The sequence below is a fragment of the Nicotiana tomentosiformis genome, chromosome 1 (genome assembly GCF_000390325.3).
Source record: "Nicotiana tomentosiformis chromosome 1, ASM39032v3, whole genome shotgun sequence".
Classification (NCBI taxonomy): Eukaryota; Viridiplantae; Streptophyta; class Magnoliopsida; order Solanales; family Solanaceae; genus Nicotiana; species Nicotiana tomentosiformis.
Genome location: NC_090812.1, coordinates 45873950 through 45901258, shown reverse-complemented (window position 1 = coordinate 45901258; position 27309 = coordinate 45873950). Strand labels below are relative to the sequence as shown.

Sequence of the window (27309 nt, the reverse complement as noted above, 5' to 3'; positions counted from 1 at the left end):
AGTTCTCCCTGCACATTTACTTTTGAGACTACAAGGCGGTTCCTCGAGAGTTCTCCCTGCATATTTACTTTTGGGACTACGAGACGATATCTTGGGAGATCCCCTGTCGAGTATTTACATTTGGGACTATGAGACGGTATCTCGGGAGATCCCCTGTCGAGTATCTACTTTTGGGACTACGAGACGGTATTTCGGGAGCACCCCTGTTGTTATCACATTGTTTGTGTGTTGTTATTTCTCTGTGAATTCCTTCTGTTAAATTCTTTATTTTACTTCATTTTATTTTATCATCTGCCTTGTTATTATATCCAGTAGGGCCCGGACCTGACCTCGTCACTACTCTACCGAGGTTAGGCTTGGCACTTACTGGGTACCGTTATGGTATACTCATGCTACTCTTTTGCACATGTTTTGTGTACAGATCCAGGTACTTCTTATCAGCTCCGCTATTAGCTGAGAGTGCTTGCTGTTGTACAGAGACTTCAAGGTACATCTGCCGTGTCCGCAGACCTTGAAGTCCCCCTCTATTCTCTCCTATGTTATTTACCTTCCATACTTCTTTTGTTAGACTCTAGTGTATAGAGATACTAGTCTCTTTATGTAGCTTGTGACTTATGATGTTCCGGGTTTTGGGAAGACTGTGTATTTATAGAGTATTGGTTATCGTACATGTCGAGCGGCATTGTTACTAGTTATTCAGTTATCCACTGCTGTTAGTTGCCAAGTTTTACTTTCGTTTGTTATTTTCCGCAATTTGTTAGGCTTACCTAGTCGTAGAGACTAGGTGTCGTCACGATGTTATATGGAGGGAGTTTGGGTCGTGACAACAACCTTGAAACTCTTCGTGTTTGTTTTCTTTGTGTGTTTTGACTCAATTAGAATATTCTTAAAAGCCAATTTGATCAAGTATGCAACCGTACTAGTTACGAGTCTCGGGGAATGCCTAACACCCTCTCCCCGAGTCAAATGGACCCCCTTTCTCGGAATTTCTAGTGCAGTCAATTTTAGAGTTAAATGTGTTTTGAAAGAAAATTCTTATTTTTAAAAAATGGTGACCTGGCACACCGAAACCAAATTCAGGTGGCGACTCTGAAAAGTCCTTCGAAACACAATCTTTTGTCACTTTTCAAATTGAAACCCTTTTGAGCTTTAAAATCCTTTTATCTATTTTAAAGAGGGATAATGAGGTAAAAAAAAAAAGGGGGGTGTGACATTCATGCATGTGCGTATAAATGCCATAGCATGCATAGGTATATGCGTACATAACATCATCAAGCCTCTGAGGGCATGCCGTCATATCATCTCAGCCACTGTGGGCGAAATCATCAACGTATACTAGCTGATCAGGTGGTGGTGTGTATATAACGCCATAACCTTTTCTCATATCCCATATACATATAATATACGCATATATAACGCCATCTGGTTATGGGTCAATATATATGTATAAATTAATGTAATGCATAATGAAGTAAGTCGGTAAGTTTTCTCGGAATATCATAAGATCAATATGCCTTCAGACAAACTTTAGCAACTTACGTATTTTTCTAATACCCATGAACACAAGATATAATAATAGGACACATGGGGAATCAAGAACATAGTCACCCCTAGTATTTCTATGAATATAGTCATTTATGAAAGTTCTGCATTTGCACGTTTCGTTTGTATTATATGGATCGTGCCAAAAAGAAAGAATGGATAGCCTTAACATACCTTAACTCCATTGAGTCCTTAATACCTTCCAAGCAATTCTTCAAACAACTCAACCCAATCTACCATAGCATAAGGAGATTCAAAATCAGTATTGAGTAAAAGCTAAGTTCGCAACTTAAACTAGTAGCTCGTTTATGTAAATTTGGGCAGCATTTCCCCTGTAACAAGAGCCTCTTCCAATACTATATACCAACAACAATGACTAGAGAAATCCATCAATACATAATTATCAATAACAAGACACCATATAACAACAACAAGTCACAGCTACTTCACGATGAGCTACAATCCCAATTGGAATCCGTATACCACATATCACCCCTTATAGACTTCTTACTTTAACTTACTAGTATCATTAACATGATAATGAAGTCATTCATCAATGATTCCATCCTTATACCATATATTTATAATAAAGAAAATAATCTACAACACCAATTATCCTCAATTAGCAAGTTTATTCACTAGTTCATGTCTAGTCCATCCATTTAACTTAATCAATGTCAAGATAACCTTAAGCACATGCAAGAACACAATATACATACCTCCTACAGTAGCTTCAAGTCGAAATCCAAGTTATATTTAGCTTACAACATCCCTCAATGGCAATACAACACCATAGAAGTAACTTAAGCTTTACTTCTAATCTCAAGTTTCGTCACTACAACAAAAAGGGGCTTTAGCGATAATAACAAACAGCATTAGCGGCAATAACAGTAGCCACTATATCATTTACCGGCAATTGGTGTTTAGTCGCTAAAGCCGGGGTCGGTAAAGCCTTTAGCAGCGTTTCTAACAAAAGCTGGTAAAAGGTATGACTTATTGCCACTAAAACTCATTTGTTTTTACGGCAATTTGTTGCGGCATTAATTATGGATGCTAAACCCATTCTAAAAACGGCTAATAATGCTCCTTTAATATCCATTTTTATAGCCGCTAAATTCAAAATATTTGTCGCTAAAAGTCCATACTTTTAGCGGTAATTGTTTTGTGGTAATTAGAGTGGCAACAATATCTCTTCTAAAAACGTATTAGTATGCCCCTTTAGCGTCCATTTTAATGGCTAGTAAAGTCAATTAAATTACCACTAAAAATCATCTTTAATAGCAATATAATGGCTACAATATCCCTGTATAAACGTCTTAATTTATCCTTTTATTGTTATAGCCTGTATATCATGTTAAATTGGCGCTAAAAGTCACAAGCTATAACGGTAAGTTTAGCCACCATTAATAATAGCTACTACATTTGACCAAAATATAATGCAAATAACAAAACATATTAATATTAATTCATAAAACCATAGTATATCTCGTTAAATCTTAACAAACAAAGGAAGTACTAATCCAAAATATTAATATCACAATACCTTAAAAAATAAACTTATATTGTTTGAAGAAAATAGCTAATGTCATTATATAACTAATCTTAACGAATAACAATCTTCAAATAATTTCTGTAACTCTTCGTCATATTGAAATCTTTCACCCGCTAAATTATCGAATATCAGACTGTATGACCTGAAATTATAAAATAACTATGTCAATAGATGAAATATAATAATCCTCAATTCCAAGCTAGTTAAAGCTTGCTTGAAATTGGGATCAGATAAGTCCATTGTTCCATATAGTAAAAGAGAACATACAATGCTCATGCAATGTTGGGAAGAGAAACTGCAATAATAGTGAAGCATGTCACTTTAATCTGATCATAATACTAAATAGATTAGACAAAGAAAGTGTATGTAAGTTAATATGTGCTTTAAGTAATATGAGCATGGATCACAGAACACTAGGGAAAGAAAGGAAAAGAGTATACAGAGATGTTTACAAAATACTATTTTCATCTTTCCAGAAAAGGTCAGAAGTCATTGTCTAAGAACTTTACCCCCTAATACGTGGTGCATCAGGATGGAAGATTATGTATGGAGGGATTAGAGTTATCTATTGTTGTGTGTTGTGAATTTTTTTAGAAGGGCAGGCAAGTAGCAGCAGCATCACAAGTTTGACAAACTTCACATACAATCAGTTAAACACAACTAAGAAGGTTTGCGATGCACTGTAGATGTACACATAAGCAAGAAAATCTTCTTCTCCTACTAGCGTAACATTAAATATAAGAGGAATGCAAGACAGAGATGATCATACCAATTTAGACAGCAAAAACATGTACACTATATGCGAGACTTGGCAGGATTTCAGTAAAGAAGAAGCTGTAGTTCTTCTATAAACCTCAATTTTCCTGCTATCAGTATTTATTATTCATTTTGATCATATCTTAATTCCTATATTTGGTTTAATGTAGATGCTAAAATTTGATCATAACAAGAAAAATGTTTGAGCTTTTCTTCTACACTCACTACAAAACACTGCCCTAAGTTTTCACTGAAGAAACCAGCTTTCCAGATTCAAAGGGCACCTATTTTTCTATCCAGATAAGTAGGTTTGTTGATCAAAATCAAGTATACATTATTCTTTATTCTCTCAAGTTTAGATTTTCAAATACTCTCCATTTTTACACCTTTTGCCCAAAAAATAGTGTAAACAGGCAAAAGATATGCAAAATAATGGTTCACATAAAGAGACAGATCCACAGACAACTTTCCTTTGTTCACACCATGTCCAATGAAAAGCTTGGACTGGAAATCCTAAGCTTCAGAAAAAGCTTTTAGCTATGAGTTCTTTACTTCTTATTCCCTTTTACTAATACCATATCAAATCAAAGAACGTTGTGTATCAAACAGTCCCACCAATTATTGAAGATAAAGACAAATTCAAATCCAGATCTTGAAACATAACAAATCTAAAAAATCAAATCTCCAAAATCTTCTTCCAAATTTAGCCCGTTATGTTCATGTATCAATTCCATCCCTAGAACTAGGAGTTTCAGATATCTTTAGCAGTAAAACTAGCGACAATTCTGTGTCTGTTTTTGGGGATTCAAATCAAAGTCAAGCTTCAGCTGGTGATATTAAAAGCGTTAAAATCCAAAAGCAAAATATGCCTGGAAGTTGCTCCAGAATTTGATTCCCAAGTTGTTCTTTATTTACTCTAAATCTCGTGTTACGGGTGGAGGTAGGTCTTTTCTTTCCTTTAGCTGTTTATTAAGCCTGAGAAATATTAAAGAAGTTTCTAAGAGACCATAAAGGAGATGGTTATCATTAAGTAGCTGTCTAATTCACAGCACCATCAGACCAACCATCGGGGAAGTAAAAAAGATAAGCTATCACAGCTGCGAACCAACTACATATTAAATACCAGTCTGCACAAGTTCATAGACTTTCCCTGGCTAAAAGAACACCAAAATCTTGTTGCCACACTGAGGGTTGTAATGGATCAGACTTCCAGGGGAAATTGGAGAAAAAATTAGAAGAAAAAGGTGTATTCTGAAATTACAAGCAGTGACCGGAACAACAGCAACCACGTTAATTATGATGATGATAATTATAAGTACTGTCAAAACAAGAATCAAGTTGTGGGGTGGCCGCCGGTGTGCTCTTATCGGAAAAAGAACAGTTTTAAAATGTAGGTAAAAGTTAGGTACCCTCGAGGTTTATTTAGGCAAGTGAAGTTACTGCTATATTATCAATAAGTGAAAGCTGCAAGCTTTTGGTGTTTATGCTAACTCTTGCAAGTTGACATGAAAATTGAAGGAGGAAAATTCAAACAATAGAAAACTCAAATAGTAGCTTGCCGAAGGATAAAGATGAGTAGTACTGTGAGACATTGAAGTATTTTCAGCAACAGTGCAGTAGCTAAGCTTAAACTCAGCTTAGCTATATCAACTAAAGACAGTATACAAAACAGACTCTCTAGTTCCTATACAGCTTTACTATCTAAGCTACTGATCTTATTTACAAGTCTAGAAATAAAGATGTTGTAACTATCCTTTCACATTCATTCCATCTCTAAGGTTGCAGACACATACAATCTCACGTGCTAAACTTTCATAGTCTCGCGAAGTACCTTCAAATACCCCTCTGTTTCTCTTCATCCACAATGCATATATAGTTTCAGCATATGTCATTTTTAGTACTTGTGCATGCTTTTATTTTCCCTTTGTTTGCTCTATGATCCACTGAAGTTTTACAATGATGACGTTTTATTGCTCTATAAAATACTGAGGCAATAGTGAAGTTTAACTGCTCTATACAATACTGAAGTTTTACAATACTATACAATATTGAAGTTTTACAATACTGAAGTTTTACTTCTCTATACAATACTGAGGCAATCTACACAAAGTATGCATGGGGGAAAGGAAAGCTTACAGGAATAAGCAAACCAATACTTTAAAGAAAAGCTTTACTGCTATAATTTCTTGTCAGATTTTCTGTTATTTGAACAATACTTACATGAACTACTAACTAGTTTATTTTTCAAGTTTCTCTCTTAATTGTTCAAAAAGGTGTAAGAATCATTTTTTTTTGTTGGTTTTTAAATGGATATCCATTTGAAACACTTCAATTGCAGGCCACATTTAGAGACAACCAGGTGAAGCTGTCACGACCCAAAACCCAACTAGTCGTGATGGCACTTAACCCAACCCGCTAGGTAAGCCAATTATCAACTATCCAATTCCAATATAATTTAACAAGACAATTAAGCAAGAGAAATTATCTAAATCTTATACATTCCCCAAGGACTAGTAGTACAAATCATGAGCTTCTAAGATTAGAATTTACAAAGTTGGTATGAAGAAAATACATCATCTGTTTGAAAAGTACATAAATAGAGTTTTATGAATCTAAGGCTACCGTTAACAAGAGGCAGCTACCACCGGAACGCAGGTACATCTTCAGATCCAGCTCCCGACGAACACAGCAACATCAACAGCCAACATCTGCATGCAAGGTACAGAAGTGTAGTACGAGTACAACTGACCCCATGTACTCAATAAGTAACAAACCTAACCTTAGGTTAAAAGTAGTGGCGAGCTGGAACAAAGGTCAGGGTCCAACTCCAATAACCAACAACAGTTCATAACAACATAAAGCAAATAATAAAGAAGTAACTCAGAGATAAAATGCTCAACAAAATCATGATTTCTGAAAATAGTTCTGCCTTTCAAGTAAATCAGTGAAAACCCAAATCGTTTACTGAAGTTGCCAAAAATATGAATAAGTTTGAAAACAGAATTTTTTTTCAAAAATCCTTTCAATAATAATTAAGATGTTTTATTTTCTTTCCAGATATCCAGTGTAAAACAAATGCATCACTATGCCCATATATCAACATGTGTGAGAAGTCATGAATGAGTACAACATGAGGAAAATACATCTCTATGCATGTATGTCATGTGTGCATGTCAATGCAATGTATCTCAGAGATGAACTCATGTACACACACTCTCAGAGTACTCAATCTCACTTTCTCACATATTCCACTTATCATGCTCAATCACTCGATATTGTATATGGCCAATCCGGCCCAGGGAAGATCCATCCCGGAATATACACATCAACTAGTCATCAGTCACTCAGTATCGAGTAAGGACAATCCAGCTCGTGGAGAAGATCCATCTCCAGGTATATAATGCTTCGGACAAGATCCATGTCCAGGGAAGATCCATCCCTCAATAATATCAACCGTGCTCACTGGGTGTATGTGCATACTCCGAAGGGGCTCCTTCAGCCCAAGAGCTATCATAAATCAGTATAACTGTTGCGGCGTGTAGCCCGATCCTATAATGTCACTCATAATCAAGCCCTCGGCCTGACTCAGTCATCAATCTCTCCAGTCTCTCTCTCGCGGGCTCACAATGTCATGAAACTAGCCTGAAAATGATGATATGATGTATCAATAAATAACAACAGAGACTGAGATATGATATGCAATGAATGAATATGACTGAGTATGACATTGCAATGTAAACATATAACTCAACAGCAATAATGACCTCAATGGGTCCCAATAGAATAAGCATGTAGCCTAGGCATGGCTTCTAACATGAATCACAGCTTGATAACTCTAGTACTTAGAGATTTCATGATTACAGTTGAGTTCAGGTAACTACATAGTACCACAGAAATAACGGGGTCATAGTTCACACGGTGCACGCCCACACGCCCGTCACCTAGCATGTGCGTCACATCAACACCAAACGCATAACACGTATAATCAGGGTTCATACCCTCAGCTCCAAGATTAGAAGAGTTACATACCTCAAACAAAATGAATCCAATATTGAGCAAGCTAAACAATGCTCCAGAAATTCTATTCTGCGTGTAACAGCTTCTGAACGGCTCGAATCTAGTCACAATTAATTTGATTTCGCCCACACAATTTATAGGAATTAATTCCATATCAAAATACTAATATTTTCCCACAAAATCCGAAATTACACTCAAAAATCGCTCGTGGGGCCCACGTCTCGGAATCTGACGAAACTCACAAAATTCGATAACACATCCAATTACAAGTTCAACCATACTAAATTCACTCAAATCCGACTCCGAATCGGTATTCAAAACTTGAAATTTTATTTTATAAAATTATAGAAATTTCCTTCGATTTCTCTTGAAGATTCGATAATCTTACACCAAAACAGAAGATTAATTCATGAAATATAATCACAAGGGAGTCAAGAACACTTACCCCACCCCAAGTTGTGTGGAAAAATCCCTCTCCAAAATCGCCCAAACCGAGCTCCAAAATTCGAAAATGGGTGAAAAATCACGAACCCTCGAACTTAAAGGGTTCTGTCCAGTCATTCCGCATCTGCGGACAAGAGGCCGCATCTGCGACCTTCGCTTATGCGGGCGAAATTCGTACCTGCGACTGTGGTCGCTTCTGCGATGCGCAAACCACATTTACGGTCGCGCTTTTGCGGCCTTCGCTCATGTGACTTCTCTGTCGCTTCTGCAACCATCGCACCTGCGCAAATTCAACCGCAGGTGCGGTCACACCAGAACCAGCAGCATCCAGCAATAACAACATGAAGAAAATTGATGCAAAATCAATTCGAAACATGCTCGAGCCCCTCGGGACCCCGTCCGAACATACCAACAAGTCCCATAACATAATACGGACCTACTCGAGGCCTCAAATTACATAAAACACTGTCAAAATCATTAATCATACTCCAATTCAAGTCTAATGAACTTTGAGATTTTCAAATTCTACGAACAACGTTGAAACCTATCAAATCAAGTCCAATTGACCTCAAATTTTAAACACAAGTCACATTTCACATTACGGAACTATTCCAATTTTCAGAAGCAGATTCCGACCCCGATATCAAAAAGTCAACCCCCGGTTAAACTTTCCAAAATTCAACTTTCGCCATTTCAAGCCTAATTCCACTACGGACCTCCATATAATTTTCCGGACACGCTCCTAAGTCCAAAATCACCATACTGAGCTATTGAAATCATCAGAATTCAAATCCGAGGTCGTTTACACATAAGTCACCATCCGGCCAACTTTTCCAACTTAAGTTTTCAATTATGAGACTAAGGGTCTCATTTCACTCCGAAATCCTTCCGGACCCGAACCACTTACCCCGACAAGTCATACAACAACTGTAAAGCATAAATTGAGTTGTAAACAGGGGGAGTGGGGCTGTAATACTCAAAACGATCGGTCGGGTCGTTACATTCTCCCCCATTTAAATATTTGTCCGTCCTCGAACGTGCCAAGAATTGTTTCCAAGACATCAAATCATTATTCTATCTTACCAGGCACGAACCCGGGGGTTATCCCACGTCACCCTATTCTATATAGGCCTGACAACACAATACAACTAAAAATCATTAATTTAACCTTAGCCCAAAAATCTTGGAATTCAATTCCTAACATTCAGAATTTCTTACAAGACCCGAATGTCACAGTTACACATTGTATAAGTCTGAACAAGCTGCATTGAGCCATAACCATAACCACGGATATAATCACCTAACATATTACATAACTCGCATGCTCGTAGCACCATTCCTGATCACAGTAACTACTCCAAAACCAACACGGTATTGGTATTAAACCCTATATCAACAAAACCTCATTCCAAAACCTTCGTACACTGCTGATAATGAAAAAAACAAGCAGAAATCTCATGACCGCTTATCATATCAACAAGTCATAGAGCTATCTCACCCCATCCAGAACCATAATCACTTTCTAAGTTGAATTTCAATATTATCCTTCCGAATATATTGTAATCGAACCTGATAGTACCCATTATAGGTCCAATGACCTTATATTATTAAACATAACTATCCCACAGACATGTCACACCAATATAACTCAGAGCCATAAACTATGTCGTCCGTGCGCTAATACGCAACCATTCAAATGTACTTAGTCAGGGAAAATGACTCAAATGAGAGAATTGTCCCGCAAGATTAACAAGTACCACCACAACGAAATGCTGGAAATCCATCACACACCGTAGAACCATCACACGATTCCAACACAAGGTTCATACCTTAACATAACTCCACTGCAATGCGTGACCCCATCCAAACGCTGGTCCATATTATATACCTCAAGCCACCCTGCTCAAAATCAATAACTACGGAGAGGAAATGACATAATGCCACACAAAACCTAAAAGAAAATAACCAATATGCAATCGATCATACAATACCCAGATACTCATCTCGCTCGAATCCCGCCATGAGGCCCCCAATAGAACCGCACCATGTGTGCATATAACCAATGAATCACAACTCCTCGTAGCATAGAAGAGTGACTCACCGATCATTTCAGAACATGAATAAGCTCAACATCAACCGAATGGCACATCCCTCAACAATAGCAGTATGAAGCCAACCAATCCGACTCGGTGTAGAATACACATCCTAATTGGGCCTACCAATGGACCCCTAAATCAACTCTGGTTACCCACAAATAGATAAATAACCCTCCGAAAATCCACAATGACTGAATCATAGTACATACTATCATCTGGCTAGCTTCGGCCATGACTTCACAGTCCACAACCATGAAACAATCTGCTCCTGAATACTCCCAGTCTCCAAATCCATAGAACACACGAATCACCCTCTCTCATACACGATCATCCCACGAGGAATACTTCTTCCATTCTTTCATGCCACATAGCCACATCTTAAAATCAGTAGTCGATCAACCAGGAGAGTGCCACAATACCTATGAAATATCCATAATTCAAAACATAGTGCGCCGTCTAAAATGTACACTCTACTCCCGCAATACCAAATAGTTATATCATTCATGTAAACATCGAAAACCGGCTATACCATCTAAGAATTTATGACCTCCCCTTCAAAACTAAACTGTATACTTGCACATGCAATTCTCAGTCTCACTCCGCTCGCCGCCTCTATTAGGCCATTACATGAAAACACAAGAACCTCATTAACACTCCGAGTCACCAGCAATTTACATACCCGGTCAGTTAGAATCCTTCCTCTTGCTTCCTTCTAAGAGAAAATCACAATACACGACACATTTCCCACACCAGTAGGAAATATCCGGTTCAAACCATGGTAGAAACCATCAAGAACACTTTGAAACCAATTTGCACATAACCAAGTTATCCGAACTGAATTCCCCTAACTCGACCAAGCCACTCATGTCACCAAACTCAAGAATATTACCACCAAAACATCTGCAGAGCCTCACCAGATCCTAATCACCCAAAGCTCACTACAAGATATCCTAACATAAAACCACACCGCCCTAAGGCCCATAAGCCTTTGTATTCTCCTTAAGCACCCCATAAATACCACAACCGAGACATCTACTCTGAAAGACCTTATGTGAAATTTAAAAATGTTCCTCTTCTCTTTCTTATACTGAAATATAGAATCCATAGTTATACAGAATTATCGCAAGTCTCGACACCATCCAATGTAAATAACCGATTCTAGCGATATATGAATCAAAAAAAAATTCAATTATTACTTATACATTTTTGAATCCATTAGCACCTTCTCGAGAGTCACCCACTTCGTTCAAATCTAAATTGCACCGCCCAAACGGGCTGAAAGACATGTGCCCCATTAGCATAGCAACACTCAAAGAGGTAATCCTACCTTAACACCACTGATCAAATTCATACTTTGTGCGCACTACATCATTCACAAATAACAACTCACTCATCCCATGGTTTTTATATACTCATAAAGCGCAATATAACCCGTATTTAGGAATTTTAGTACTTGAGTCATCCTCGATCTCAATCTCTGCAAGTCATAACTAATCCACAAGTATGCCTCATACCAAAACTAAAATTTAACATATAACCATGAATTGAATTGTCAATAGCAGGCTCCCCCAGTTGGCTCAAAGCCATAGATTAAAACACTCGATAACTCACAATATCCATACTCTATTACTGTCATAATACCGCGGTCAGTACAACAAAAAAATTTCTCAATCTCGTACAACGCCATTCGTAAAAATACCTCAATCGTCCGCTAAGCTCACGTTCATTCTCTTAACACTCAAGTAAACTTTCTCAACCATATTCAAATTCAAATCTCAACACATACGCCCCGCTGGAAGAAAAGAAACTCTCCACTCACATTATAAGGAACACACCTATGTAGATTACCCCGCAGGAGATAACCCACCTGCTTAGTCTCAAATTGGTATCTTGTTATACCCTTTTGCAGTCATAATTACTATGCAATCACTTAGTCTATCTGAGTCTGAACTCAGTAACCAGACATGAGAATTTAATTTGTCCCAAAATTTAACAACGTGAAAAATCCTTCAAAATATTCATACTCAAGACTGTACATCACATCAAAATGAAAATCAAGCACCCAATGGTCCCTCCTTTACATTTCAAGGAAGCACTTCTCGTCGAATTCAAATCGTCTTAACACATCCCGCAGTCATATCATACTCATGTGTAACGACCCGATCGGTCGTTTTGAAAGTAATAGCCTTGATCCCCTATTAACTGCTTCTCCCATATCTATTTCTGCTATTGTGACTTGTCAGGGGGTTTTATTTTGGTTTATGGAGTGTTTTGGGACACTTAGTCCCTAAATGGAGGTTTAAGCCTTAGAATTTGGACAGTAGTCGGAACTATATGAAGACGACTTTGGAATAGAGTTCCGTCAATTCCGTTAGCTCCGTTAGGTGATTTCGGACTTAAGGGCATGTCTGGATAGTGTTTTGGAGGTCGATAGCTCATTTAGGCTTGAAATGGCAAAATTTGAAGTTTTGGAGATTTAGACCGGTAGTGAAATTTTGATATCAGGGTCAGATTCCGATTTCGGAAGTTGGAAGAGGTCTGTAGGGTTGAATATGACCTGTGTGCAAAATTTGGGGTCAATCGGACGTGGTTTGATAGGTTTCGGCATCGGTTGTCGAATTTAGAAGTTTTAAGTTCTTTAAGTTTGAATCAGAGGATGATTTGTGATTTTAGCATTGTTTGAGGTGGATTGAAGGCTCGACTAAGGTCATATGGTGTTTTGGGATTGGTTGGTATGTTTGGTTGAGGTCCCGGGGGCCTCGGGTGTGTTTCGGATGCTCAACAGGCCATTTTGGACTTAAGGAAGATAGCAGATTTTCCGGTGTTTTGTTGCAGACTTTTTCTTCATCGCGTTCGCGAGGGAGGTCTCGCAATCTCGTAAAGAAATCTAAGAGGCCAGCTAAAGTTGTTCTTCGCGTTCGCGAATTTGAGGACACGATCGTGTAGATTGGTCAAGCTGTGCATCGCGAACGCGCGGGCTAGGCCGCGTTCGCGAAGAAGAAGTAAAGCAGTAGTGGACTTTAAGGGTTGTTCTTCGCGAACGCGTGGTGTTGTTCGCGATTGCGTAAGTATGAGAGCCAGTGAATCGCGTTCGCATAGGGTTAAATTCTGGGGTAGAGAAGTTGTGCTTCACGATCGCGAAGCTATTTCCGCGATCGCGATTAAGGAATCACTGGGCAGCATTAAACATTTCAAAAACAAGGGTTTGGCCATTTTTATCAAAACTTGAGTTTGGGAGCTAGGATTTGGACGAGATTTTGGGGGATTTTCAGAGACATCGATTGGGTAATGATTCTACACTTGATTTTGGTTATATCCCATTAATCTATCATTAATTGCATCATTAAATTTTGGATTTGGGTTGAAAAATGGGAAAAAATGGGAAGAAGTTCTTTAACTAAGATTTTGGATTTTGATTGGGATTTTTACATCGAATTTGGATAATTTTGATACGAGTGAACTCGTGAGTGAATCAGTGTTCATATTTAGTGAATTTTACTCGATTCCGAGACGTGGGCCTAGGGAGGCTTTTTAGGGCGATTTTCTAATTTCTTTCTTTAGCTTTGATTTCATTAATTAGAATAATTCTTATAGTTGTATTTATGGTATGTAATTGATTTTGGCTAGATTTAGGCCATTCGGAGCCGGATATTCATGGAAAGAGCATTGTTACGGATTGATTGAGCTTGGTTTGAGGTAAGTGGCTTGCCTAACCTTGTGTGGGGGAATTCTTCTTAGGATTTGGTGTTGTTATGATATGTGAGCGCTGTGTACGCGAGGTGACGAGTGCGTACACGGGCTATTTGTGGAAAAACCTAATTTTTACCGAGTAATAGCCTGTTCTCATCTTATCTAAGTATACTAGCATGTGTAGTTATCCTGTTAGCTTAGAATAGCATGTCTACGTGTCCTAATTGCCTATTTGAACTCTTTGCAGCATGTTTAGAAGAATCCTACTTCTTTCTTGACTTGTACTTAGTCTAAATTATAGGTTACGTGTTGTAACTGTTATATTCATTCGTTTGAGCTGCGTATTTAGTCTGGGACTACGGGACGGTATCCCGGGAAATCCCCCTGTATATTTACTCTTGAGACTACGAATTGGTTCCTTGGGAGTTCTCCCTACACATTTACTTTTGAAACTACGAGGCGGTTCCTCGGGAGTTCTCCCTGCATATTTACTTTTGAGACTACGAGGTGGTACCTTGGGAGATCTCCCTGCACCTTTATTTTTGGGACTACGAGACGGTATCTCGGAAGATCCCCTATTGTTTATCCTTGTGTTTTGCATGCTACTTTGCTATGTTCTCTTTGTTTAAATTCCAGTCTCTTAATATATTGTTATACTCTCCTGCTTATTTATTATATACCAGTAGGTTCTTGACCTGACCTCATCACTACTTGGCCGGGGTTAGGCTTGGCAGTTACTAGGTACCGCTGTGGTATACTCACGCCCTTTCTTGCACATGTTTTTCGTGTGCAGATCCAGGGTCTTTTTACCAGCCTCGTCCTTAGTTGCAGTCGCTGCTATTTTCGGAGAACTTCAAGGTACATCTACCCGCGTCCGCAGATCCTCGGAGTCCCCCTCTATCCCCCTATGTTGATTCTTTTCTTATTTCTATAGACATTGATGTATAGAACAGTTAGAACTTCATAGAAGCTTGTGACTTACGGTGTTCCGGGTCTTGGGAGTGTCATGTATATTTCGAGAGTTGATTATTGTCTATGCCGAGTGGCATCTCAATTGCTTATTAAAAATATCTGTTACTGTTAGTTGTTAACTTTTCATGTTTTTCATTTCATTTCCGCAAGTGTTAGGCTTACCTAGTCGTAGAGACTAGGTGCCGTCACGACATTTCACATAGGGAGAATTTGGGTCGTGACAAGTTGGTATCAGAGCTCTAGGTTCATAGGTGTCGTGAGTTACAAGCCGGTTCATTAGAGTTTCGCGGATCGGTACGGAGACATCTGTACTTATCTTCGGGAGGCTATGGAACTGTTAGGAACAATCATACTTTTTTTGATTCCTTGTCGTGCGAGTTATTGGCATCAAAGTCTCAAAATTCTCTATTCTATTGTTTCTCACATATGGTGAGGACCCATACCGGAGGATCTGATGACCAGGCACTCGCGCCCCCAGCTAGAGCCACCAGATGCCGGGGTCAGGGTAGAGTACGGCCATGCGGTGCATCCAGAGCACTCGCGCGAGCTGCGACAGAGGAGCCCCCAGCAGTTCCAGCTGGAGGGCAGGCACCGGAGATTCCTATTACTGCACCAGCCCTCCAAGAGACTCTATCCCAGTTCATGAGCATATTCAGCACCTTAGCTTAGGCTGGATTGATTCCATTAGCTTCCGCCACATCTTAGGCCGGGGGAGGAGCATAGACTCCCGCAGCCCGCACTCCTGAGCAGAGGGTCTAGGTTGATCAGGCCCCAGAGTTCATTCTTATGCCGCCGGTAGCCCTGGTTTAACATGAGACTAGGACAGCCGCTTCTGAGGTGGAGCAGCTCAGACTTGAGAGGTACAAGAAGTATCACCCACCTACATTCATTAGATTGGCTACAGATGATGCTCAGGGTTTTCTGGAGGAGTGTCATCGTATTCTCCGTACTATGGGTGTAGCGGAGACGAGTGGGGTTTCTTTTAGCACCTTTCAACTTAGAGGAGCAGCCTATCAGTGGTGGTGTGCTTATGAGTTGAGTAGTCCGGATGAGGTAGCTTCACTTACATGGACTCAGTTCTCGAACATGTTTTTGAGAGAGTATTTCCCTCAGAGCCTCATGGACTCATGGCGTGCGGAGTTTGATCAGCTATGCTAGGGTGCTACAACTGTGTTAGAGTATGCAGTCCGCTTCAGTGATTTGGCCCGACATGCACTGGCCTTGGTTGCCACAGTTCGAGAGAGGGTTCATCGGTTTATTGAGGGACTCCACCCCAGTATCAGGATTAGTATGGTCAGGGAGCTGGAGATGGATATTCCTTACCGGCAGGTTGTGAGTATTGCTAAGAGATTGGAGGGCATGCTTTCCTGGGACCGAGAGGAGAGAGAGGCCAAGAGGTCTCGAGAGACTGGTTCTTATTCTGGAGCTCGTTCCCCAGCATCTCGCCATGGTAGGGGTTATGTGGGTCACCCCATTCATTCAGCTCTTCCAGCCGCTAGTGGTGTTCCAGCCCCTTCTAGGCCCCAAGAGCCTTATTATGCACCGCCAGTATCTAGTGTGCCTCTTGCTCGGGGTACTTTTAGCGGCCAGTCCAGCAGACCTGGTCCTAGTCAGTCACATCAGCCACGCCCTCTAAGGGGTTGTTTTGAGTATGGCGACACCCACCATATGGTGAGGGATTGCCCCAGACTTAGGAGGGTTGCACCTCCAAAGACTTCTCAGCCACCACGTACTCCACCGGATCCTCGGGCTATGATTCCAGCACCATCTACCACCCCACCTGCTCAGCCAGCTCAAGGTAGAAGTCGGAGAGGTCGAGGTCACACTAGAGAGGGAGGCCAGGCCAGGTATTATGCTCTCCCGGCTCGTACAGAGGTAGTTACTTCCGACTCTGTCATTACAGGTATTGTTCCAGTCTATCATACAGATGCGTCGGTATTATTTGACTCAGGCTCTATGTATTCATATGTGTCCTCTTTATTTTCCCTACATTTGGGCGTATCTCGGGATTCTTTGAGTTCCCATGTGTATGTGTCTACTCCTGTGGGAGATTCTCTTATTGTGGACTGCGTGCATAGGTCATGCTTGATTGCTCTTAGTGGTTTTGAGACCAGAGCCAATTTATTATTACTCACCATGGTAGACTTTGATGTTATCTTGGGCATGGACTGGTTGTCGCCCCATTATGTTATTCTTGATTGTCACGCTAAGACCATAACGCTGGCTATGCTAGGTTTACCATGATTAGAGTGGAGAGGTACCTTAGAGTATACTCCCAGCCGAGTCATTTCATTTGTTAAAGCTCAACGAATGGTTGAGAAGGGGTGTGACGCGTATCTAGCTTATGTGAGAGATGTCAGTATTGATACCCCTACAATTGAGTCAGTTCCAGTAGTGAGGGACTATCCAGATGTGTTCCCAGCTGATCTTCCGGGCATGCCGCCCGACAGAGATATTGATTTAGGCATTGATTTATTATCGGGCACTCAGCCCATCTCTATTCCTCCATATCGTATGGCTCATCCTGAATTAAAGGAGTTGATGGAGCAGTCACAGGAGTTGCTTGATAAGGGCTTCATTCGGTCCAGTGTGTCACCTTGGGGTGCTCCTGTCTTGTTTGTGAAGAAAAAGGATGGTTCTATGCGTATGTGTATTGATTATCGCCAGCTGAACAAAGTTATAGTGAAGAACAGGTATCTATTGTCTCGTATTGATGATTTATTTGATCAGCTACAGGGTGCCAAAGTGTTCTCCAAGATTGACTTACGTTCAAGCTATCATCAGTTAAAGATTCGGGAGCCAGATATTCCGAAGACTGCTTTCAGGACCCGATATGGTCACTTTAAGTTTCTTGTCATGTCTTTCGAGCTGGCCAATGCCCCAGCAGCCTTTATGCATTTGATGCACAATGTGTTCCCGCCCCATCTTGACTCCTTCGTTATTGTGTTCATTGAAGACATTCTAGTGTATTCCCGGACTCGGGAGGAACATGAGCAGCACCTGAGGACTGTGCTTCAGACCTTGAGAGAAAAGAAGTTATATGCAAAATTTTCTAAGTGTGAGTTTTGTCTAGACTCGGTGGCATTCTTGGGCCATGTAGTATCGAGTGATGGGATCAAGGTGGATCGAAAGAAGGTGGAAGCAGTGCAGTGTTGGCCTAGACCGTCATCGGCTACGGAGATCCATAGTTTTTTGGGTTTGGCGGGGTATTACCATTGCTTTGTAGAGGTATTCTTATCCATTGCAGTGCCTATGACCAGGCTGACCCAGAAGGGTGCTCCGTTCAAGTGGGCAGAGGAGTGTCAGGAGAGCTTCCAGAAGCTCAAGACAGCTTTGACTACAGCCCCAGTTTTAGTATTGCCTACAGGTTCGGGGTCCTACACTGTATATTGTGATGCGTCGCGGATTGGTCTTGGCGCGGTGTTGATGCAGGACGCTAGGGTGATTACCTACGCGTCCAGACAGCTGAAGGTGCATGAGAAGAACTATCTTATCCACGACCTTGAGTTAGCAGCTATTGTTCATGCCTTGAAGATTTAGCGGCACTATTTGTACGGTGTCCTTTGTGAGATTTACACCGATCATCGGAGTTTGCAGCATCTGTTCAAGCAAAAGGATCTTAACTTGCGTCAGCGGAGGTGGTTGGAGCTACTTAAGGATTATGATATCACCATTTTGTACCACTCGGGGAAGGCCAATGTGGTGGCCGATGCTTTGAGTCGCCGGGCAGAGAGTTTGGGGAGTTTAGCATATCTTCCAGCAGCAGAGAGACCCTTAGCATTGGATGTTCAGGCCTTAGCCAGCCAGTTTGTGAGATTGGATATTTCTGAGCCGAGTCGAGTATTGGCTTGTGTGGTCTCTCGGTCTTCTCTTTATGATCGTATCAGGGAGCGTCGGTATGATGACCTGCACCTGCTTGTCCTTAAGGACACGGTTCAGCACAGCGATGCTAAGGAGGTCACTATTGGGGATGATGGCATATTGAGGATGCAGGTTAGGCTATGTATGCCTAATGTAGATTGTTTGCGTGAGCTGATTCTTCAGGAGGCTCATAGCTCGCGGTACTCTATTTATCCGGGTGCCGCGAAGATGTATCAGGACTTGAGGCAGCATTACTGGTGGAGGAGGATGAAGAAGGAAATAGTGGAGTATGTGGCTCGGTGCCTAAATTGGCAGTAGGTGAAGTATGAGCATCAGCGGTCGGGTGGGTTGCTTCAGAAGTTAGAGATTCCGGAGTGGAAATGGGAGCGGATCACTATGGATTTCGTTGTTGGACTCCCACGGACTCAACGGAGGTTTGATGTAGTTTGGGTAATTATGGATAGGCTGACCAAGTCAGCTCATTTCATTCCTGTGATGACTACATATTCTTCCGAGCAGTTGGCTCAAATTTACATCCGCAAGATCGTCAGGCTTCATGGCATACCGGTATCTATCATCTCTGACCGGGATACGCAATTTACATCATGGTTCTGGAGAGCTGTACAACAGGAGCTGGGTACTCGGGTTGAGTTGAGCACAGTATTTCACTCTCAGACGGACGGACAGTCCGAGCGCACTATTCAGATACTGGAGGATATGCTCCGCGCTTGTGTGATAGATTTTGGGGGTGCTTGGGATCAGGTCTTGCCACTTGCAGAGTTTTCCTACAACAACAGTTATCAGTCAAGCATCCAGATAGAACCGTATGAGGCTCTGTATGGTAGGCGGTGTCGGTCCCTAGTGGGTTGGTTCGAGCCAGGCGAGGCCAAATTATTGGGTACAGACTTGGTCCAGGATGCCTTGGATAAAGTGAAGGTGATTCAGGATCGACTTCACAAAGCCTAGTCCAGACAGAAGATCTATGCGGACTGGAAGGTTCGCGATGTTGCATTCATGGTTGGAGAGCGGGTCTTCCTCCGGGTTTCTCCTATGAAGGGCGTTATGAGGTTCGGAAAGAAGGGAAAGTTGAGCCCGCGGTTTATCGGCCCATTTGAGGTATTGCGACGCATTTGGGAGGTTGCTTATGAGCTTGCCTTACCTCCCAGTCTTGCAGGGGTCCACCCAGTATTTCATGTTTTTATGCTCCGGAAGTATCACGGCGATCCGGCTCATGTGTTGGATTTCAGCTCAGTCTAGTTGGACAAGGATCTATCTTATGTCGAGGAGCCAGTGGCTATTTTGGACATGCAGGTTCGAAAGCTGAGGTCAAAGAACATTGCTTCCGTGAAGGTTCAGTGGAGGGGTTAGTCGGTCGAGGAGGCGACTTGGGAGACCGAACATGTTATGCGTAGCCGTTATCCTCATCTTTTCACCACTTCAGGTATGTCTTTATGCTCGTTCGAGGACGAATGATTGTTCTAAGAGGGGAAGGATGTAACGACCCGACCGGTCATTTTGAGAGTTATAGCCCTGATCCCCTATTAACTGCTTCTCCCATATCTATTTTTGCTATTGTGACTTGTCAGGAGGTTTCGTTTTGGTTTATGGAGTATTTTGGGACACTTAGTCCCTAAATGGAGGTCTAAGCCTTAGGATTTGGACTGTAGTCAAAACTGTATGAAGATGACTCCGTAATGTAGTTTCGTCGGTTCCGTTAGCTCTATTAGGTGATTTCGGACTTAGGAGCGTGTCCGGATAATGTTTTGGAGGTCTATAGCTCATTTAGGGTTGAAATGGCGAAAGTCAAAGTTTTGGAGATTTGGACCGGTAGTAGAATTTTGATGCCGGAATCGGATTCTGATTCCGAAAGTTGGAAGATGTCCGTAGGGTTGAATATGACCTGTGCGCAAAATTTGGGGTCAATCGGATGTGGTTTGATAGGTTTTGGCATCGGTTGTCGAATTTGGAAGTTTCAAGTTCTTTAAGTTTGAATCGGAGGATGATTCGTGATTTTAGTGTCGTTTGAGGCGGTTTGAAGGCTCGACTAAGTTCATATGGTATTTTGGGATTAGTTGGTATGTTTGGTTGAGGTCTCAGGGGCCTCGTGTGTGTTTCGGATGCTCAACAGGCCATTTTGGACTTAAGGAAGATAGTAGATTTTCTGGTATTTTGTTGCAGACTTTTTCTTCATCGCATTCGCAAGAGAGGTCTCGCGATCGCGTAAGGCAATCTGAGAGGCCAGCTAACGTTGTTCTTCGCCTTCGCGAATTTGAGGACGCGGTCGCGTAGATTGGTTAGGCTGTGCATCGTGAACGCGCGGGCTAGGCCGCGTTCGCGAAGAGGAAGTAAAGCAGCAGTGGAATTTAAGGGTTGTTCTTCGCGAACGCGTGGGGTTGTTCGCGATCGCGTAAGCATGAGAGCCAGTGAATCGCATTCGCATTGAGTTTTTTGCATTCGCGTAGGGTTAAATTCTGGGGCAGCGAAGTTGTGCTTCGCGATCGCGATTAAAGAATCACTGGGCAGTATTAAATATTTCAAAAATGAGGGTTTGGCCATTTTTGTCAAAACTTGAGTTTGGGAGCTCGGATTTGGACGGGATTTTGGGGGACTTTTAGAGATATCGATTGGGTAATGATTCTACACTTGATTTTGGTTATATCCCATTAATCTATCATTAATTTCATCAGTAAATTCCATATTTGGGTTGAAAATTGGGAAAAAATAGGAAGAAGTTCTTCAACTACGATTTTGGGTTTTGATTAGGATTTTTACATCGGATTTGGATAATTTTGGTACGAGTGAACTCGTGAGTGAATGGGTGTTCATATTTGGTGACTTTTACTAGATTCTGAGACGTGGGCCTGGGGAGGCTTTTTAGGGCGATTTTCTTATTTCTTTCTTTAGCTTTGATTTCATTAATTAGAATAATTCTTATAGTTGTGTTTATGGTATGTAATTGATTTTGGCTAGATTTGGGCCATTCGGAGCCACATATTCGTGGAAAGAGCATTGTTACGGATTGATTGAGCTTGGTTTGAGGTAAGTGGCTTGCCTAACCTTGTGTGGAGAAAATCCCCTTAGGATTTGGTGTTGTTAGAATATGTAAGCGCCGTGTACGCGAGGTGATGAGTGCGTACATGAGATATTTGTGGAAAAACCTGATTTTTACTGAGTAATAGCCTGTTCTCATCTTATCTGAGTATACTATCATGTGTAGTTATCCTGTTAGCCTAGAATAGCATGTCTATGTGTCCTAATTGCCTATTTGAACTCTTTGCAGCATGTTTAGAAGAATCCTTCTTCTTTCTTGACTTGTACTTAGTCTAAATTATAGGTTACGTGCTGTAACTTTTATATTCATTCGTTTGAGCTGCGTATTTACTTTGGGACTACGGGACGGTATCCCGGGAGATCCCCCTGCATATTTACTTTTGAGACTATGAGGCTGTTCCTCCGGAGTCTCCCTACACATTTACTTTTGAAACTACGAGGCGGTTCCTCGGGAGTTCTCCCTGCATATTTACTTTTGAGACTACGAGGTGGTACCTTGGGAGATCTCCCTGCACCTTTATTTTTGGGACTACGAGACAGTATCTTGGAAGATCCCCTATTGTTTATCCTTGTGTTTTGCATGCTACTTTGCTATGTTCTCTTTGTTTAAATTCCAGTCTCTTAATATATTGTTATACTCTCCTGCTTATTTATTATATACCAGTAGGTTCTTGACCTGACCTCATCACTACTTGGCAGGGGTTAGGCTTGGCAGTTACTAGGTACCGCTGTGGTATACTCACGCCCTTTCTTGCACATGTTTTTCGTGTGCAGATCCAGGGTCTTTTTACCAGCCTCGTCCTTAGTTGCAGTCGCTGCTATTTTCGGAGAACTTCAAGGTACATCTGCCCGCGCCTGCAGATCCTCGGAGTCCCCCTCTATCCCCCTATGTTGATTCTTTTCTTATTTCTATAGACACTGATGTATAGAACAGTTAGAACTTCGTAAAAGCTTGTGACTTACGGTGTTCCGGGTCTTGGGAGCGTCATGTATATTTCGAGAGTTGATTATTGTATATGCCGAGTGGCATCTCAATTGCTTATTAAAAATATCTGTTACTGTTAGTTGTTAAATTTTTATGTTTTTTATTTCATTTCCGCAAGTGTAAGGCTTACCTAGTCGTAGAGACTAGGTGCCGTCACGACGTTTTATGGAGGAAGAATTTGGGTGTTGATAATACTCATCACAAACCCATTCTACCGCTCATCGAGCCACAAATTATCACTCGTAGGGACATTACCGGACACATGAGTCCAAATGTACAAGTTACAACTGAAGCTACCGAGCTTAAGTTGCGGTCTAACCCTGGCCTCAAGTACTCCAGACTGGCCTGTCACCAAAACACAGAATACTCATCTTGAACCTCGTTCATAGAATCACAAGCCTATAATCGGGGAGAAAAAAGCTGATAGTTGAAACTTTTTGTCACACCCCAAAATCGGGGAGTGTGACCGGCGTTCAACCGAGTAAACCCGGCCGAGCAAGCCTATTATATTTCCTTCTACCTAAAATCATCCATGAATAAATAGGATACACATTTTCATTAATTAGACAATAAGATGATCATGTCTGCAATACCAATTTCTTACCATAAGTTACTTTATTTTAAAGTTTCGAATTTCACACACATTCTCTTAGTCTGAAGTGAAAATAGTAATTCAAACACAACATAACTAGTTTGACTTCCCCAGCACCAATACACAACCCACACTATATCTACAGAGCTTCTAATAGATACAAAAGAGTACTATGATAATGCCGGCAACAAGGCCCCGGCTATACCTCGAACACAATACATGAGGAATAAAAGATACATGACCTCGAAATGAAGTGGGGCTCACCAAGTCAGCTGGGAAGAGGATGTACCGCTATCACTTATCAATGTCTCCTGCTGTGGAACCACCTGCATCCATTGAAGATGCAGACCCCCGGTAAAAGGCACGTTAGTACATATGGAATAGTAATAGTATGAATGACAAAATACCCTCTCAGTAGAATGATAAATAATACAAACAAGAATATTATAATATCAATGGAAGCCTTAAACAACATCAAACCTCAATTTAGGATCAAGACAGTGTTCAAATTAATTTCCATATTCTTAAGTTGGAGATTCTTAGTACCGATATACCACCGTTCACAATACCATTATTCACAATAACAATACCACAGTACTCTTAGCACGGAGTCCGATCACGAGCCGATAGGCTAGGCTATCTCATTAGAGACATCAACCACCATCACTCTTAATATCAATACCACCATCTTTAACACATAGTCCAATCATGACCCGATCGGCTAGGCTATCTCATTAGGGACATCGACCATAATCACAATTTCAATTATAATTTCTAGCACAATCACCACTATGTGTGCTTCATGGTGTCCGATCACGACCCGATCGGCTAGGCTGTCTTATTGGAGACATCCTTCTTTTATATTAATCATCGCATTTCATACTTCTTTCACACTTTTTATTTTATTGGCACTAATGACCATAATTATAAAATTATTCTTGGCACGTTGGCCGTATTTAGTATTTCATGCTCACCTTTTTTACTTTCAAACATCAACATCATCATCGCCAACAACAACAATTCAAATCAAGGTGCGTAGTACACATGTGAGCAATTAAGAGTTTAAGACACATAGAGATTCTTCATAAAATTTGGCATAATAGCCTTCATTTGAATTTGACTTGAAGTCGAATATTTTTAATACACAAACCATATTTTTAATACATCCTCAATTGAAAACATAACATAAATAAAGCATTTGGGATACTTGTTGAACATATATCTTTCAACCCAATCTTACTCGGAATAGCCAATTTTATAATGAACCACTCGGGACTTACATAAATTACATGAATATCGTGGGATTCAATTCTAAAAGAAGAGTTTAGCCAACATACCTCAATGGAGCTTCCTTAAACTCTAAAATATTCCGGAATTCTTAGCAACTTCAATATATTTTAGAAATATAACAAATTGAACCAAAATTAGAAAGAATCATGGTTCTAGCTCCTTTGAGCATTTTATCAAACACTAGGTGTGCATTAAGGTTTCAAGGTCTTTTTATGGATGATTCCATCATCCCACAACCCATCCTTTACCATTTCTATCTCAACAATCTTCCTACACCCTTTGATAACACATGCATGTAAGATGGACAACTCCCATGCTCAAAAATTATCTTACGCTGCCATTTTTTTCCTTTACTTTCCAGTGCATTGTTCAACCCAAAAAGTCCAAGCCACGGCGAGCTTGAATTTGTACAATCCTCAAATACGTAAGCCTAGTCCGACACCATGAAATATTATTTTTTCTTTGCAAAATTTTACGGGGCCTTACACTTTTCTCATGGGTCCAACTTCTTTCTTCACTTCACAAATTATTTAATCTTTCGATAATTTTTCTTAACTTCAATGTTTTGCCACCCTCATAGAGAAAATTGAAGTGTAGATTGTTAGATGAATTAAAAAACTTTCTGATTAGTAAAACCAACAATCTAGCGGAGAAACAGTTAGAGCAAAAGGATCAAATTAGTCAAACTGAGCATATGCTTATTTCGTACAGAGGCATCAGATTTATGAAAATTAGAAAAGATCGCATCAATTAACAAAAATAATAAATAGTATATATGTCGACTAGTGGATTCATATCTCGACTAGTGGTAGATTCAATGAAAACATCAATATGCATCGACGACACTTAGAAAATTTCTGAATAGTCACAGGAATAACAGTAGCCTTAGAAAACATACAGAGGAACCAATTCATAAAACACTAGAGGAACAGAGGAGGTATAAACTCAATCAATCGCACATCAATTTAACAGCAGCCGGTTATCACAAATGACTTAGCAAATGCAGAAAAACTATACTTTCACAAATCTCAAAACGCAATAGTTGGATAGCAAAAATTATAAATTTGTACCTGGTAAGCAAAATTTTTTTGACGATAAAGACAAGAAAGAGAAGGAGAAGAATGATTTCTGCAACAATCTTGAACCTACACAAAACGAAAAGTTGGAGACGGATGAAATGGAGAATACTGACGATGAAGATTGAGCATAATCGAGAAGCACCAATCCAAACTCAATTGTAAATCGCACTTGCTGGGTAAGAAGAGAAGTTATACCTGGGGAAGAAGAGGATTTATCTGTGGAAAAAGATGACGGAGACCTGATCAATGTAGGCTTGCAGAGGAGTTATCACAACTTTGTTAATCATGTCGTTCCATGTAGGCTACGGCGCGATTCTGTATCCGTTCAACTAAGGGAATAGGTTTTCCTCTTATTTTCTAATTGGAGGGAATAATTCATTGTTGTCCAAAAAAATTGGAGGGAAAGATTATTATTTTTCGGGTATGGATGGAAAGTTAAAATAATAAAAATTGATTTTAATTAGTAATTTTTAGTGGCAATTTATTTTTATTGTCGGTAAAAGGATATATTTTACTGACTAATGGTCATGTTCCGCTAATATTTCAGCTTAAAGAATCTATTAGCGGCAATTACATTATTGCCACTAAATAATTGCCGCCAAAGGTCCTTTTTGTAGTAGTGCGTATGCTTCTTTCACCAATTCACTTGATAAACATATAGACATGTATAACAACATAAACCATATCATAATCAAGTTATTTTAACCATTTTGCAGCCATTTATAGTTCATGGAACGAACCTTTCCAAAACAGTCCATTAAAACTCATAATATCTCAAACTATTCCAAGTCTCCTCTTGTAGTATTTTGCACAAATAATGCAACCAACACACAAACAACTTTAAGTACATATAGTAGGATTTTATACTCACCTTAAACAGTAGAAACAATACGAAATCTCAGCCAAGCACAACCCACAACTATCCTCAATAATACCACAACACTATAGGTGTTATATTCTCTTCTTGAATCAACTTTTGGTGTTCAAGTTGGTGTGTAAACACTTATAGTTCACCTTGAAAATCTAGTATATATGAAGGATGGACTGATTATTATCTTAATCAACAAGAACAACACAAAATTTGAGGTTACTTACCTTTGAAGAACCCTCCAAAACAGCCACAAGACGAAGAACTACGATCTAGCATGCACCACGGGATTTCTAGCATTGGATTCATGTTTTCATCTTAGGTTATCACCCTAGAATCATGGAAGAACCATTGGAGAGCATTTAGGAGGATTTAGAAACTGTTTTGGACCAGAAAAATTAGTTAAAATGATGGAGAATTGACTTTAATACAAGCTGGAATTCTTTCCCCGACTTTGGGGGTCCTATGGATGTTGCTTACGTAGTCTCGCAAAAATATGAATATCTATCTTCTC

General features: G+C 40.3%; 1 long non-coding RNA gene across 1 annotated transcript; it reads right to left on the bottom strand.

Moving 5' to 3' along the window:
* Nucleotides 1-2979: 2979 nt before the first annotated feature.
* On the bottom strand, nt 2980-26260 carry LOC108948868 (uncharacterized). Its single transcript, XR_011410096.1, has 2 exons — nt 25919-26260; nt 2980-3236 (listed from the first exon to the last, which is right to left on the bottom strand). It is a non-coding gene; the product is annotated as an uncharacterized lncRNA (long non-coding RNA).
* Between the last annotated feature and the right edge of the window lie 1049 nt (nt 26261-27309).